The sequence below is a fragment of the Cucurbita moschata genome, unplaced genomic scaffold, assembly GCF_002738365.1.
Source record: "Cucurbita moschata cultivar Rifu unplaced genomic scaffold, Cmos_1.0 Cmo_Scf00077, whole genome shotgun sequence".
Taxonomy (NCBI): domain Eukaryota; kingdom Viridiplantae; phylum Streptophyta; class Magnoliopsida; order Cucurbitales; family Cucurbitaceae; genus Cucurbita; species Cucurbita moschata.
The window spans coordinates 853,323-865,990 of NW_019268593.1; the positions used below are offsets into that span (position 1 = coordinate 853,323).

The 12,668-nt window shown below is 33.4% G+C and overlaps 1 non-coding gene across 1 annotated transcript; it reads right to left on the minus strand.

The window, feature by feature from the left end:
• Nucleotides 1–1,183: 1,183 nt before the first annotated feature.
• TRNAP-AGG lies at nucleotides 1,184–1,255 on the minus strand. Its single transcript has one exon. It is a non-coding gene; the product is annotated as a tRNA-Pro (tRNA).
• Nucleotides 1,256–12,668: the final 11,413 nt, after the last annotated feature.

Sequence of the window (12,668 nt, forward strand, 5' to 3'; positions counted from 1 at the left end):
CCACGGATAGGCTATGGGGCTTTGCACTTCGGCCCTTGAGAATACCACATCAAGGTGACAGGATTCGAACCTATGGCTCTCTGAAACTTCTTCATCAGTTATGAAAAGTTCCTAGAAAGAATAAACAATTTGTGTAATTCGGCCCCTGAGAATACCACATCAAGGTGACAGGATTCGAACCTATGGCTCTCATCAAGGTGACAGGATTCGAACCTATGGCTCTCTGAAACTTCTTCATCGGTTATGAAAAGTTCCTAGAAAGAATAAACAATTTGTGTAATTCGGCCCCTGAGAATACCACATCAAGGTGACAGGATTCGAACCTATGGCTCTCATCAAGGTGACAGGATTCGAACCTATGGCTCTCTGAAACTTCTTCATCGGTTATGAAAAGTTCCTAGAAAGAATGAACAATTTGTGTAATGCTCTTTTTAAAGTCGGGCTCGAGACGATCTTTATTCTTCCAAGAATATGTTTCATTCTCTATTCTCATGTTCTTGGTACAATGTTTAAAAATCACATTTTAAATCATATTATCTTGCTTAATTCATTTTGATATAATATTGTTGGGGGTATTTCGAGAATCGAACTTGAGACCTCTCACACCCAAAACGATAATCATACCACTTAGACCAAATGCCATTGTAGTCGATCAATAATTCTTAGTTGCTAGTCTATATATGAAATTTATATAAGTTGAAGCAATGCACACGCATTCCTTTGGGTTAGGCCCATTGGAATGTATCATCATTATTTCATTTATTTTCTTTGTTAATGAAATCCATGAGCAATAATTATTATATCTTTTAGATCTAGACCGCTGTTAAATTATTTACATAGGGTTTACGATAATTACTGTAGAGAGAAGAAAAAAGAATAGAAGTAGTGTAAAAAGATAATTACTGTAGAAAGAAGAAAAAGAATAGATGTAGTAGAGAGAAGAAAAAAGAATAGAAGTAGTGTAAAAAGATAATTACTGTAGAAAGATAATTAATGTAGAGAAGAGATGACGAAAAAAGAATAGAAGTAGTGTAAAAAGATAAAAAGTAGTGTAAAAAGAATAAAAGTTATGTTCTAAAAAAGACAATGTGGGTATTAAAAAAAGAGCATTATCATTTAATGATGTAATACTAACTTGTAGTACTTGCTTTCTCTGAGGCTCATCTTTTGATGAATGAACATAGGGGCATTCCAAGAATTGAACTTGGGACCTCTCACACCCTAAGCGAGAATCATACCACTAGACCAAATGCCCTTTATAAAAAAAATGCAACATTTTTAATTCCTACTCAAGTGCAACTCATGCTTCATTAAAGACAGATAAACTTTAGTTAAGTAGCTGGAACTTTAAATTACTTCATGTGGAGCTTCAATCACTCTATGTTAGCTACTATCTTTAGGATTTACTAATTGGACACGAGTTCTTGGATTTAGGGGATTGTTTTATGTAATTTTCAACTACAACTTATGTTTTATAATTTTTAGGTCATAATTTAGGCGGTCGTTGTATATTATGGATGAACAATAGAGTTTCTATCCCGTTCACCACAACTACTCTAGTTTTTATTTGAAGGCTATAATTGTCATCTATGTTGTATGGCAATAAAATTTGTTTAGATGAAATTTTAGTTAAAGTTGCATCTTTTACTTCTTGCCAGTAAAAAATTTGTTTCTTAGCATAATATGAATTTAGTTGCTGAGTTATTAGGAATAAGATGGAGAAAGAAATTTTCTTTAAAATAATAAACAGACCCAAGTTCATCTTTGTTGTTGTCTAATTCTGATTTTGCAAAAAGCTTAACTAATATGAAATATCAAGGTAAATCAAGAATATATCCTACACGTCATTCAAGATGACAATAAAATGGAGTTAAATTGAACGCAGTTTTAGTTTCGTGTTAGTAGGTTCAAGATGAAGCATAATTGTATCAATGATATTAAAGAGAAATTCGTGTTTTATTAGAAGAGACCAACTTCATTTAATGTACTAGCAGTTTAAACTACTCCATTGTAATTTCAATCACTCCACAATGATTACAAATTTAGGGTTAGCTACTTGGACATCAATTATCAACTTTAGGTTATAATTTAGGTAGTAGCCATTATAATATTAATGAGCAAAAGAGCTACAATTCTTCCATGGACCATATGTGTTATAGTTAAATGAATATATATATATTATGTAATGTCGAGGTTTGGGTAAAGCACAAAGTAGTAAAGAACACCATTGTCAACTCTAGAGCCAACCACAACTCATGATGGAGATCGATGCAAAATATTTTAACATCCTTTGGCATCAAGATTCAAAAAAGATGAACGCCGTCAAATTGGAAACTTTACCTGTCTTAAGAGTCACAATGAGAACTCTAATCACTCTGGAGCCTTGGACTAGGAAAATTGTTTAGTGATAGTTGAAATAGATGACTTCGACGTCGTGTCAGGAATGAACGTCCTGCTGAAACACAAAATCAGTTACATGCCCCTAGCAAAATATCTAGTAGTAATGGAGTCTAATCCGACGATCATTCAGAAAAACATCCATCAACCAAGAGGGTTGAAAATGATGTCGATACTACAGTTGAGAAAGAATCATAGCCATGACGAATCTACGCTTGCTGCTATTGTTGTAATTGAAAAGAAGAGCTCGAGTGAGCCAACCTCAATAGAAACCTTGTTGCCACTACATGAACACCACGACGCAAACAAGGTCAGATAATGGATTTATCCCCACCAGGAGAGACAAAAACAAGGTCAGATACTGAAGAAGGGAGACAGAAACAAACCATTGAAGCAATACATGTTCACACAGAAATATCATCTAGACGGATGAAGAGAAGGGTCAGTCTGAAGCGCCAACCACAATAATTTCAAGAAAAATAAAGAGTTCATATAAGTTAAGTTCAAATAAACTTCGAGTTCAAAGTAACAAGGACCAAAGACTGGTGTGAAAATACTATGGACTAGTTAAAATTATCCATAAGATTACGAAGACATCATATAGAATCCAATTGCTCTTATGGATGCGGACTAACCTTGTTGTCCATGTTAGTAACTTGAAACGTTATTATTTCGACCAAGAAGACATCAAGCAGAAGCAAGTGGTATGACGTCATACAAATAAGAAAAAGTTTCAAGCGAAGAAAGTAGGGAAGACACGAACATAGAAGACATGAAGACTCAACAAACCGAGAAGTGATTTTCAACAGCACCTAGTAGGTTGGAAGAGACTCCTCATTATGAGATTAGCGGAAGCCCATCGAGAGACCTAAAGTCAGCCTCATCCAATAAATTGTGTGGGGGCAGATGTCACAGTCATGATTGCCCAAGGCGTGTTGCCTGTGGTTGCATGTTGCATGTCTCAACAATTCTTGTAAACGATTTATTTTTCAAGGCGGTTATTTGGGCAATGTTATTGTTTACCGATTATTTGGGTGACACGCTTTGAGCGATCATGACCGTCACAATTGGCTCAGACATTTGTTGTCCAAGAGACTCCTCATTTTGAGGTCATGATTGGCTAAGACATTTAAAGAAGTTTTACCTAGGGCAACTTCTATCACATTCCTCTTCTCGCTCTCTGAAACTTCCTTAAATGTTATTGTTCACTGGTTATTTGGGGGCATCTGCCTTAAAAGGATTGTGACGATAGATGACCTAGGTAAAACTTCTATTGGGAGATCAGTGCAACAGAGAATCTGTGTCCCTTTCCTAAAACCTTCAGCGGACAACATTACAAAGAGTTCCGAGAAAAAATATCACATAGAAATTCTGCAATAGAAAGTGGTACCCTCGTCTTCTTTTACAAAACTTTCTCAAGTCCTCATGGAATGATTTGAAAGTGGTACCCTCATCTTCTTTTATAAGACTACCTCGGCCTTCATGGAATTATTATGCTATGTTGATTCTTAGAGAAGGGAGTAGGAGTAAGAGTAGATGACTCTTTATGGTCCAAGTCTCGAAAAAGTAAGTGTTTATGTCAAGAAAGGAGAGGAATCCTCTTAGTTTCCAAGATTTGAAGAGAATCATACATACACAAATTTCCTTTGTTTGTTTATTCTGGTTGTTTTCTCTCTTTAATTAACATGTTATAAGATACTTGTAAATTATAATTAAATATAGCATCCTTTTTTTTTTCTTTTTTTCTTTCCAAATATCCTTCTAAATTACTTCTTGGTTCATGGTTTAAAAAACCTATTTCAAATCTTATTATATTGCATGCTTCAATTTGATATAATTGTTAGAAAGCAAATCAAGGCGCGTAAGTAGATTAAATCCGTAAGCAACTTCAAAAAGATAACAATGAGTGGCATACATTCGTCCCAAGACTTAATATTCTTACAAATAATAGGCCTAAGCAATGCTCCTAATGTTCTATTAACCACCTCAGTTTGGTCATTAATTTGAAGATGACATGTAGTTGAAAATAATAATTTGTTACCCAATTTATGACTTAATATTCTTATAAATAATAGCCCTAAGCAATGCTCCTAATATTTTAATAACCACCTCAGTTTGCTCATGAATCCGAGGATGACATGGAGTTGAAAACAATAATTTGGTACCCAATTTATCCACCATACTTTTCAAAAGTGACTTAAAAATTTAACATCCCTTATCTTTTTTCGTGTGCAGCAAACATTGGGAACATTGACTACAAAACTTATAAACATCGTAATTCAGGCAAAGGTCATATGGATCGTGATCAACATTTTCTCTCGTATCTTGGTTTCGCTAACTAAAGTTTTCCAATAACTCCCAAACTTCATTACCTAATATAAACCTCTTGGGATAAGGATTCATATAACACTTCATAAAATAAGATCTACTGATGAATTTCATAGCATTTGAAGGTCATCTAGGTCATGAACCAAAGGTAAATTACCTTAGGGGCATTATGGTCATTTTACACAATTTCTTGGTTTACCTACCTATTCTTATCCAATGACCACCAAATTTCATATCTAACCTCAACATACTATAATATACTTAGTATTAAAATTTGATGGGCAGCGGAGCTCATATAGTGGGTTATTTTAATGTTACTTAAATCTCGAGCTATTTAATCGGTTCAGGGTCTTAACTCACGGTTCTTTGGGTTTTTCTTTCATATATCTTTAATTCATGATTGCCCAAGACGTGTTGTCTGTGGTTGCATGTTTCATGCGGTTATTTGGGCAATGTTATTGTTTAACGATTATATTTAATCGCTTCAGGGTCTTAACTCACGGTTTTTTGGGATTTTCTTTCATATATCCTTAATTCATGATTGCCCAAGGCATGTTGCCTGTGGTTGCATGTTGCATGTCTCAACAATTCTTATAAAGAATTTGTTGTCCAAGGCGGTTATTTGGGCAATGTTATTGTTTAACGATTATTTGGGGGACACGCCTTGAGCAATCATGACCGCCTCATATAGTGGGTTATTTTAATGTTACTTAAATCTCGAGCTATTTAATTGGTTCAGGGTCTTAACTCACGGTTCTTTGGGTTTTTCTTTCATATATCCTTAATTCATACTTGGTTTAGGGTTCATATGAAAATCCAAGCGATTTCTACAAGTATTTCTTAACAAAAAGTCCAAGGTGGCTACTTGCCTCGTCGTCGACGTTTGGGACATCCATTCTTGAGCTTCCAGTATCTGAATTACTTCAAATTTCCTTCCATGTACTCCTTATTGTGTCTAGTTTCTGAAACCATAAAATTTTCTATGAGAATCGGTCTGAAATGGGGTTAAAATTGAGAAAACCCAAGAAAATGTCAAATTTTGAGTTGACTTTGACAATTCAGTTGAACTGGCCATATCATCGTTTTCTTCCTCTGAACAGGAAGAAGATGCCCATTTGTCGCGTTGCCGCCATCTGAAACTCGGCCTGTAAAGCCACATTTACAGCGTTTCTCTCCTCGATTTCTTCATGAAACTTAAAGATGGGTATTACAAGGAAGGGCTAGGGATTGATTTGATACCTTCTCGTGAATCGTAGCCTAAGATATTCGCTTCGAAAATTCATCCAAAATCTGATTTATCGTTGGAGATAAAACAAAGGATTTCTTATTGGGTAGCCGATTCTAGGGGTTTCAAGGCCCTATTTCTTCATTGAACCTCTTCCATATCCTTTCTTCAGGCTAAAGGAATTGGTTTGGAGGAACGTCTTTGAGTGTAATTCTTATTCTATAAAAAAATTTAATGATTTGGGAAGTTTATAAAAATTAGAAAAAGTACCATTTTCTCAATTTTTTTTCAATTTTACTTGTTCTTTGCTTCTAGATACAACCTAGTAGGAATTATACATTGTCTCTTATTGGAGACCTTGAGTGTTGCAAATTCTCCTCTCCTTTGAAAACTTTCGGTCATCCAAAGTGCTTATTCTAAAATAGGTCAGGGTACAAGGTTCTTATTTGCCTTCTGTTTCCCAAGTGGCTTCTTCTACTCTATGATTCTTCCATAGGACCTTAACAAGAGAGATTTCCTTCATCAAGTTTACTTAACTTCTTCCTCTTAAGCTAGAGGAATCCTTAATGTGAAGGAAAAGAGATCGTAGATAGGAATTTTGACTCTTATCCCCAATTTAATTTTGAAACCTATTTCCTTCAATTTCGCACGCTCTCGAGGTTATTTTTCTTCGTGGTCTTCTATGGAAGCATTCCTTGGAGGTGTAGAAATTGATTGGAATCATTCTTGCTCGACGAGTCATCATGTTTCCTCGGATTGGATTTTCAAGTTTTTCTTGAAGTTCTTCAATGGCGGATTGAATTGGGGGAATGGTTTCTGGGCACTTCCAGCACTCTATTCCTTCGTAGAACTTGTGGGTAATCTTATTCAGAAACTTTAGGAATAAGTTTGAAGAGAAATGGTGGAGGATTGCTCTCGAATTTGGAAGAAATCTAAGAGTAGGAATAAGTTTGAAATCACTTGAGCTCTCGAATTTGGAGTAGGATAATTGTATTAAAGTCAACAAGTGGCAATCCTCCACCATTTCTCTTGAGATTCCTTCTAGATAACGAATTTCAAATCCGGAAAGATTCTTGATAATTGATAAAATGACTTTTTTGCCCTTTTGATTTACTTTTTCCTTTCCAATCCTTTTCAAAAGGCCTTCAACTCCTTGAAATCACTTATTATTCAACTCCTTGAAATCACTTGTTAGGGTACACAAGTGACTTGACTAAGTCCTTTGTTCTTGCTTAATCCTTTAATTTTTTTTCCTTTCTATCCTTTGGGTCTTTCACGAGTGGCTTATTCTTATGGGAGATAATTTCCTTCATTTCTGGGTGTTACATATACATACTCATTACAAACACAAAATAAGAAGCAGACTCAAAAGAAGAACAAAAAATACTAGATTAAAAACAGAGGTTAGTCCATGGCCCACACTCCAAAGTCCGCTCTCATCCATGACCAACTCTTCGTTACTTGAAAAAAAAAATGATAAACATGGAGTGAGTAGAACTTAGTAAGTAGCCTACTAGTAGGTTCTTAATCGCGACCTTAACCTAGGATATTACTTCTTTTTACGTTTTCAGGATCTTGAAAACCTTCTCCTAAAATAACCTTCAATTATCTCCCCATGAACACAATTTTCTCCCCATCTATCTTTTTTTTTAACACTTTTGAAAGTTAAAGAGTAGTTTTGAAGTTTTTTTTTTGTTTTTTAAAATTCAACCGTATTTTTTTTATAAAAAAATTATCAGTATTTTTTTTGAGATAAAGTGCAAAGTTCAATGGTATTTTTATTAATTTAGATTATAATTTTAAAAAAATACAAATTTTTGTGGATTAAGTTAATATTAATTTTATTAAAATACATAACACCACATCAAAATTAATTTATTCCCACCAAAATTAAAACTAAAAAATCAATTTATTTTAAACTAAAAAATTAATTTATTTTAAAACTAAAAAGTATACTTCTTTGACTAAAACATCCCTTATCCCAACTATAAAGAATTTAATTCCAAGCTCTTTTCTAATAGACAAACTATTTATTAACCTCTCTTGTAAGATTTCACTTTATCAATTTAAGTAGCGTTCAACTATAAATATCGAATTTTAAAGTATTCCTCGGCAAAGTAAAACTGTTGAAACTATTTATCAAAGGTGTTCCATAATGAGTTGGGGAGAAGTGTTTCCTTCAATTCTAATTACAATTAAGGATGTCAATGACAAAAAAGTGCAAGAGGCTAGAAGGTTTGTAGTGGAAGAAAATAACAAGAGTCATGAACATCGTTTCGTTTACAAGCTGTATCATGTGTCTTATTGATGGTTACTTAAATCTCGTTGAATTGGTGCGTCTTTCACATCAGAGACATTTGTGTCTTAAACCGAGCTCTTTGCAATAGCGAACTTATTTAAAACTCTTTGCTTGCTGCAACATTTGCTTAACATAATTAGACCAAAGGACGGTATGGACGACCATAGCTCACTGTATTGGTCTCCAATCATGAAGTGTGACGTCGGATCTTTGTGCATACCATATTCATTAACTATAACATGGCAAGAAATTTTTTATGTTTTGACTGGGCATGCCATATTCTGTTGTTCTTATATATCTTTAGTTACGTGTGATTAAAGCAAAGAAGTATAGACATGGTTTCCAACCAACCCTTCCTTTACAGTTAGTTCGACGAATGGGTTTTTGTTATCATTTTATCGTTAACCCTTCCATTCGATTTTGTGTTATGATATCATACAGGGAATGAGAAGCGACCATACTTGGACAAAATTATATACCGTTTGATAATTATTGTTGATAACAAAGATAAATTGAATTATAAGCATTTTAAGTTCAAAAGTAACAAATTACTTGTACACTTTTACTTATAATCTTCATATTCTTTATATAGCGATAAGGAACGGAGGGATAGAAAAGATACTCATAATATCATTATGACTACGGCATATTTCATTAATAAAAGAGAGTAATACATCCACAAACACACACACATATATTTTGAGAGAGAGAGGGTATATTATAAGTAGAGATAGCATTCTAGTAGTTGTATTGCAACTTGGGGACAAGGAAGTCAAGAACTTCTTTAAAAGATGAGAGCTTATGAGTAGGTAGCGATGGATATATCACATGCCCAAAAAGAAAGAACAAGGAATATCATCGTTATTTATAACTTCTATCGGAAGAATATAAATTCTGCGAGGACGACGTTCTCTAGTCATACCAACCAGACCGTTCACCACATGCTTGTAGATGAAGTGATGTCCACTATTCTCGTTATTCTTTTCAACTACGAACCTTCATGCATTCTGCACTACTAAGATATTGACATCCTTAATTGGTACTAAAGCATCTAAAGGCAACCCTTCCACACGGCTTATTCTAACACCTTTGGTAAATAGTTCCAAGAGACATTGTTAGGCCAATTTTGTTCATGAATACTTAAGAATTTTATATTTATAGTTGTAGTTGAACGCTACTTAAATTGATGAAGTGAAATCTTATAATAGAGTCTAATAAAGTGTTTGTCCATTAGAATAGGTTGGAATTAAATTCTTTATAGTTCGAGATAATAGTTGTATTCTTTAAGTCATTCAGACTAGTGTTACTAGTACTTGTTAGTATATTTGAGTATAAATATTAAAATGATTAGTTATTAAATATTGTTTGAATTAAATCGTTTATAATTCAACTTATCTTCATAACCTAATTCATAAAAAAATAAATAAAATAATTAGGAAGCATTTATGTGCTAGATAAAAATAAGATGCGTAAAAAGAATTTGCCTTAATTACTTTATTCATTGACCTTTAATCTTAAAAGTAACTTAAAATACTGCAATATTGTGATTCAATCGCCTAGGCCAGAACTAAAAAAATAATATTTTTAAAAGATGGAAGAATTCATAAGCCAAACAAAATATGTATTCAAAGATGAAGAATTCACAACAACAATCACAAACAATATTAATTAGCATATTGTCTTTTGGTTTGTCACATTTTCAAACATGAACAAGCCTCAATTTCGAGTCGGTGAGTATTATGAATCATAATCGACAGTACTTTGCAAGTAGCTTTGAGCATTCACAAAAGGTCGAAAGTTGAATTTTTTAAGAATGGTAACCAAATAACCAATGATTATTGTTGAATTTTCGAAAAAATACACCACAAATTTCATTTATAGATATAAATGGAACCATTTATATAAAACCCTGATTATATAATTGCATCTTCACTAACAAACCCACCTCGGAGTGATCATCTTCACCAGAGGCTGCAAATTAAGAAGCCTTCCAGGATTACTCAAAAGTGAATTTTTAAGACAAATGAAGCTGTATTTGAGCAAGAAAAAACATGTTACATGTGTCTGGGATACCACGGAGACACCATTGCAAGCAATCACTACCACCTGAAGTTTCTTTGATATTGTAGTTGGATCTATGAGACTCATCCCTCAGATGTGAAAGAGTAGTTATATCCAACACTCAGATGTGAAAGAGTAGTTATATCCAACATTCTTACTTGTGTGCCTCTTACAGTACTCTCAACAAATGGATCGCTTGATCTATTCTACTCTACTTTACTTCCTCTTGATAACGGTGTGGTATTGACACAACTCATATTGCTGATAGTCATCACTTACATCCAAAACTAGAGTATAGCGGTCGACTATCGTCAAGGACTCATTCACCATTTCCATTCCTACCGACGGAAAAGTTTTATTACATTCATTTCTTTCTCCTTCCTAACTTCTTCATTCTCACATTAAACTTTTTTTTATTTAAAAAAAAAAATTAAACGTGAAAAGGGAGAAAGAAGGAAGAAGAAAAAATAAAACCGTTAATTTTGAAAGCTTATCAAATACTATTTGACCGATGTAAAGAAAGCTTGAGAATAATTTATTCTCACGTCCCTCTTTGAAACTTGTTGGATATATATCCGTCCTTCACATGTTGTATCATAATCATATCATATCGTAAAAACTTCGTGGTTATATCCTTCCCTAATTTATCATAGCCTTAACATCCTTAAACATATCATAGTTGTGTCGTTACCTGAACGTACCTTAGTCATAATGTTACAGGAACGTATCCTAACGCTATCGTTTTATCAATCAATCATAATCCTATCACTTTCTACCCATAGCCTAATCGTATTGTTTTATGAATCCATCGTGACCATATCGTTTTTATCAATCTGTCATACCCATAACACTTCGGTACGTAACCAAACCATAACATTTCATGAACATGTCTTACTTGTATCGTTACATTACGTTTAGTGCATCCTTCTCGTATCCTATCTCAAATATACCATTGAACACATGGTACCGTACGTACTATCATACAATTCACATATTATAGCATATCATAAGCATATCGTTTCACAAAAATTTCACACATATCAATATATATGACACTTGTAGAACCACGGGCACAGTCAACATCAAATATAACCATACGGATGGTAAGGCCACCTACCTGATTAGCTTAGGCTGGTGTCCCCAATTTATCCTCAAGAAAGTTCGATTTGTCCTTTGTATTAAAGTCAACCTATATGAACATGACATCAATTTCAATCATTTCTCTAAATTTTATGATGCTGTAGTGTTAGATTTCATGGGAATATTGCATGAGCAAAGTCTTGAAATGTCTATATATATCAAAACTGTTTAACACTTTCTAAATTTTGATTTTTGGCTGTTTGTGTTTTTTTTTTTTTTTTTGTGTTCCTAATCTTACTTCGGTGTGTTTGTTACATTTTTATTTTTTTAATTATGTTAGCAATTAGTCAATTTAATCAATTCATCCTTTATGTTTATTTATTTATTTATAATTATGTTAGTCATTACTTTCGGCTATTCATGGACTTTCTAAATTAAGGATTTTATTTTTTGTTGGGTCAAAACATCCTTAAAGCACAAAATTGAAGTTGTAGTTAGTCAATTATAATATTTGACGTGCTAGTTTTCAAACTACTTTAAATGGGTTTAAAGAAAGTATGAGAATAACTTAGTGTCACTAATCTGACACGTGTTGGGCATGTACGGAACATTTGTTAATACAATGGATACATTACAAATTTATAATCCATCGTATCAGACACTTGACTTTGAATATATTTTGAGAGTGAAACGTACATTAAGCTTTTTTTTAAGTATACAAATATATATATGAATTTATCTCTATTATAAAATTGATAAATTTTTTGAAATATTTCTTTTTAATTAATGTATCATTGTCACATCGGTGTCTAGGTTGCTTAAGAATGACATGTTACTGTTAGGAACAGAAAAAGAAAACCGTAAATATCATAAGAATTGGGAGAAATCTCTCATCCAATTGAAGAATGACTAAATCAAATCTAATTCAAATAACTAGATCAAATCTAATCCTAACAATCTCTCCCTTAAACTGAACACGAATAGTAATTAGTTTATATTTACGACCTCATACCAAACTTCCACTAGCTAACTTCATCAATTCTCATGTGTCATTTCTGTTTATTGCTTTAGATCCATGGCTTGCCTCCATTTCTCACTCTTCAATGCTTCTTTAAAGTTTACCAAGTTTGCAGGTTCAGTAGGGGTAAACATGGTTGAGCTTCATCATCTTCTTTACAAAAAAAAAAAACTTCTCCTATTGCATAGTCTCTCATCCAGACTGGTGGTCTCTTATTCCTCGCCTTATTCGAGCTAGGAGAGCTTGCTTCAGCCAAAGAG